The following is a 4,837-nucleotide window of genomic DNA, read 5'->3' on the forward strand; positions in this document are numbered from 1 at the left end:
AAAGAATATTACCCAAAAGCATTGTAATTATCCCACAGGCTACTACATGATAACTATGAAGCCATGTCTTTGATGCAGTGGTGTAGGATTTGTTATCACACCACTTTGCAAGTACCCTCTAGTTTCTTTACTTTTTTTACAATTTAATCCTACTACTTTTCCATTTTTAATGTTTTTTATTTACTTGTTTCCATTCTTTTTTCTTAAATTAATAAATTACTTTCTGTTATGATTATGTGGTTAAGTTAATCATTTCATGCTAATCACGTGCACATAAATTAAAATGGCGTCAAACCACAAACCCACGCGGTGCTGCAGCTGGAATTTGTCTTCCATTGTTCTCTGTCTTTGCTTCTTTTTGAAGCCACTTGTCCAGCCCTTGACCCAAGCCCAGAGGAGTGATGTGAAAGCCAACTTGAGCCGTTCTCTGGCTTAAAAGATTTCCGTGTTGATAGAAGAAAGATGAAAGAAGAAGAAAAAGTCTGAAGAATTTTGCAGAAATTTGAATTTGGGCCTATTCTCCAAAAAAGCTCCCGCTACAGTACAGTCCACTTTAAAGGTACCAGGAGAATCGCTCAGTGAAGGAGAGCTCATCTAAGCCATTTATAAGGCTGTACAACGTAAGATAAAAGAGTTATAAGTGTTTGAAAATCATAAAAACGGCCGCCATCTTGAAAAACCAACCTCAATCCTACATATAGGCTACCGCCTATATAATACCGTATACCGTACGCGTCTTAATTTTCGAGGTGTATTAAATTTCGTTATTTTCGTGCTCACCTTAAATTCACGAAATTTAAACCACCTCTAATGCCATTCTATTGTATGTAGACTATGGCCAGAACACGAAAATTAGCTCACACGAATATTAACTTTTGAGCAAATTTCATTGAAAACACGAAATTTTGAACCCTCGAAAATTTGGACGTATACGGTATGCAAAGAAATAATATTGAACAAATTTTTGTCCGCCATGTTTTATGTCAAAGTTATGCAGAGTTCCAATGGCTGATATGCAAAGTAGAGCTGTTTTGCCAATAAAACTTTTGTTGTGCTGAACTCAGGACTAGGAGAGGCTTCATATCAACTGTTCTTTACTATAGCAAGATATTTTGAAGACTTAAGAAGGCTGGGAGAGCCAGAACGATCAGTTCTTGACTCTCTGTCACAGCCCAAAGAGGAAAACAGGCTCATACAACAAGAGTATTGCACTATACTTCCTAGGTTGGCTCTCTTGGCATCTTTCTTGACTCTAGAATAGTTTTTAGCTTCAAAATGTAGTGACCAAGATCTCCAGGACACAGAAAGCACTTGCTGCTTGACGTAAAACATGGCGGCCAATTATTGTATGTGGGCATATACCATAATAATGATATTCATTGCAAAATTAATGATATTCACAAGCTGCTACTTCTCGCTGAAAGGGGTCTATTGGTAGTTATACATGTACTTGTGATAATGGTTATCAACTCACTAATGATAATCACACTTGTAATGATATTGATGAGTGCAGTGAAGGAACATCATTAGTTAGTAGTGCTTCTCTTGAATTGCTGTTGTCATGCAGTGTTAATAAAAATGTTAATGCAACTTAGCAGTCTTCTTTAGTGTTTGTAATTCCTTTCAGTGTTGCGATAAGTTTGTGTCCCATGAAATGTAAAATAAGTGCTATACAGCGTAAAGCAAGTGTAGTATGATCATCAATGACCAGGGTTTCCCAGAAAACTTAGGCATAGTTTTCTAATTTTTAACCTACTTACAATTAGGGCCCTGTTCTATAGTGCAGGGTCCTTCAGCCAAATTTTGTCAAAACGGCTAAGGGAGAATTTTCCATATCTATAATTTTTTCTGACACATATACATATTCTTATGTTGTGTAGAAAGTTTGAGTGGATTCAGATTAAAATTGGATTTTTTATGAATTTTTAAAATTGCTCCAAAATTGACTTAAGGTCCCTGTACTATAGTACAGTGCCTTTAGCCAGATTTTGCCAAAAACGGCTAAGAAAGAAATCTCCATTTTTATAATTTTTTCTGACACATATAGACATTCTTATGTTATGTAGCAAGTTTATGTTGATTCTGACCAAAATTAATTTTTTACGAATTTTTAAAGTACTCAAAAAGCACTATAAGCTACAGTGCATTCTAGTTCTTGTCAGCTCATGAAGCATGCTGTTTAGCTGAAATTAGCTTGCTTAGCATGCTTTATGGGAAACCCTGTCAATGACTCTCATTATTTTGGCCTCTGATTGCACCTTTGCGTTGATATGAAATAATTGATGCATAAATTTTTTTGCATTGGAGATGATTACTTTTTCTCTTTTTTCTACACAATAGCCAATTTCCATATACCAAGAGAGGATGATGGTGTCTTTGATGAGATTAATTTCTCTGAGATATATGGTCCAGCCTCTGACAAGATAGTACGTCAGTACAAGGATGATGCCCTGGGTCTACCCACTCCTTACATACCGTCAAAGAGACCACGCTATGAGTCAAAGGGAAGGAGCTATAGCTCACCTCGTCCTAAGCCAAGTCCTTATGTGCATGGAGCCTATTGATCTTCATCGTAAGTAATATTAGATACTAGTTATTACTTATTAAAAGACACATTAAAACATGTCTTGTAAGTAATATTAACTATTGGTGACATTTGTGGAAACCCATATAAATCAGAGCATATCTATTGTTTCCAGTGCTTGAAATCACAGCTAGTATCTACCATGTGTAATTGAATCTCTGCTATAGACAGTGCTGTTTAAATGCACCACTGCACTGCACAGTGTTTAAATTATTTTATTATATTTGTTTTTTTTCTAGTCGTTATTATCCACCTCCCAATCGGGGTTACTATGCTCCTCCTCCCCCACCTCATTATCGTAGTTATTATGCTCCTCCTCCTCCTCCTCCTGGTGCTGGTGGGTGGGGCCACATGAGAGGGCGTTACGGTCACCCACCACCACCGCCTCCTCCTAACCCTCGCTATGGGGCACCACGCCCGTACTACAGTAACAGAGGCAGTGGTGGATATTATAATCGCTATTAAAAAACAACCAACTAACTCTCTTTCCTCTCTATCTTTTCTTTATTTTGTTATAATTGTGCACATTTTTGAACTTTACATATTGTAATGATGCATGCATACATACACCATCATACCTTGGCTTTCTTTGTTTTAGATAAGATAGTTAATTCATTGTGTGTCCAAACACCAGTAAACCATTTATGGTAGGACTGATTAAATTTATTTCAAGATCTATTAGTTTAGACACAGATCTATGGTTTATAGACTGATGTTCAAATTTGCATAATCTAATATGCATGTTCTGATATTGTACAGTGGATTCTGATTGGAATTTGATTTTTATAAATTTTTGAAGTTGTTCAAAAATTGGACCAAGAAACCCTGTGCTATATAGTACAGGGTTTTCATCAAAAATGGCAAAAAAATTTCCATTGTATTTTTTGATATACATCCTTATGTTGTGTAGAAATTTTGAGCAGATTTTGTTAAAATTGGATTTTTAAATTTGCTCCAAAAGCTGTATGGCTGCCATGACAAGGATGATACACTTAGCATGCTTTGTTGGAACTGAGAAACCCTGTGTCAAGCACTATGACTTTCTATCATAGATATCAGAGTAAATGAATTAGAGTAAAGAGTAAATACTCCAATATCTATGGTTTCTATCTTCATAGATTTCCTGTACTCTTAATATCTATGCTATCTTTGATATGGTCTGGCCCCGCCCAGACAGCGAATCATGGTTGGAATGACAGAGTGAATTTATGAGTCTAACCCTATAATCATAGTGCAGTATCAACAATAAATGCAGAATATGATTATTATTATTATTGAGTCAAACAACTCCTAGATCTACATGCAGCCCCACCCAAACTAGACTAGGAAAAACTGATCGCTATGAAAATTGCTCTCTTTCTCTCGTTATTTTCTTGTAAGTTGCCATATACATTTAATTTTGCTAATAAAAACACTGACACTTGCTACTTCTAACTAAGCTTGATGATTTTATAAAAATCCTCCTAGTTGCAACATTCACTGAATAGTTGCGTCCTGATCTAGATTTATTTTATATAGTTTTGCTTCAAAATGCTTCAGCTGCTTATGGCACTGAATTTTATGTTGGAGCCATGAGAAACTACAGAGGAGAAACTCATTACCTTTTTCTGTATGTCACAACTCCCTCTGTCTCTTCAGTTTCTTTTTCAATTAAAACCTCCAATGGAATTTTTGGCAGCTACAGTGTCAATAGCAGTGTCCCTGTTGATATTAGTTTATCAACAACACTTGTTACTAATGATGGCCTTTATTCCAGTCGTTTCAAAGGAGTATATATTTACTCAACAAATGGAGGATTAATCTCTGTACTAGTGATTAATGTGAGAGGCTCAAGCACTTATGGAGACTATATGGCCTACCCATATCAGAACTTAAACCTTCCAGAATATCAATATTATGCTGTATCTACTGGAACACTTGCAACATTAAGTGATAATTCTTTAAGTGAAGTATTATTAGTTGGAAATGAGGATAACACAACTGTCACTGTCATTCCTACTCAAACTGTTTCTGTTCCTATTGATATTCAGACAAATAGTAACAGTAAAACAGTCACTGCTGGCTCATCATTCAATTTTACCATTCACAGAATGCAAACGTTTCTTATTGGTGCCCCATTGCTTGACATCAGTGGGACCAGTATTGTGTCTAATAAGCCTCTGACAGTAATCAGTGGTCATGAGTGTGGCAACATTCCTCTTGTTTGTTGCTGTCAACATATTGCTGAGCAAATACTTCCAACAATAATGTGGG

The 4,837-nt window shown here is 36.1% G+C and overlaps 1 protein-coding gene and 1 long non-coding RNA gene across 2 annotated transcripts in view; both read left to right on the plus strand.

Annotated features, from left to right (window-relative positions):
- LOC105312380 (uncharacterized) overlaps positions 1–3,225 on the plus strand; it is a 3,965-nt gene extending 740 nt beyond the window's left edge. Inside the window, exons 2-3 of the long non-coding RNA XR_002184574.1 lie at positions 2,341–2,572; positions 2,824–3,225. This is a non-coding gene — a long non-coding RNA (uncharacterized LOC105312380). The remainder of the gene's footprint in view (positions 1–2,340; positions 2,573–2,823) is intronic.
- The window catches only part of LOC100637628 (fibrillin-1-like), a 36,490-nt gene that overhangs the window by 12,761 nt on the left and 18,892 nt on the right, over positions 1–4,837 (plus strand). The gene's annotated exons all lie outside the window — the stretch shown is intronic.

This window comes from Amphimedon queenslandica, unplaced genomic scaffold (assembly GCF_000090795.2).
Source record: "Amphimedon queenslandica unplaced genomic scaffold, v1.1 AMPQUscaffold_13450, whole genome shotgun sequence".
In the NCBI taxonomy this organism is placed as follows: domain Eukaryota; kingdom Metazoa; phylum Porifera; class Demospongiae; order Haplosclerida; family Niphatidae; genus Amphimedon; species Amphimedon queenslandica.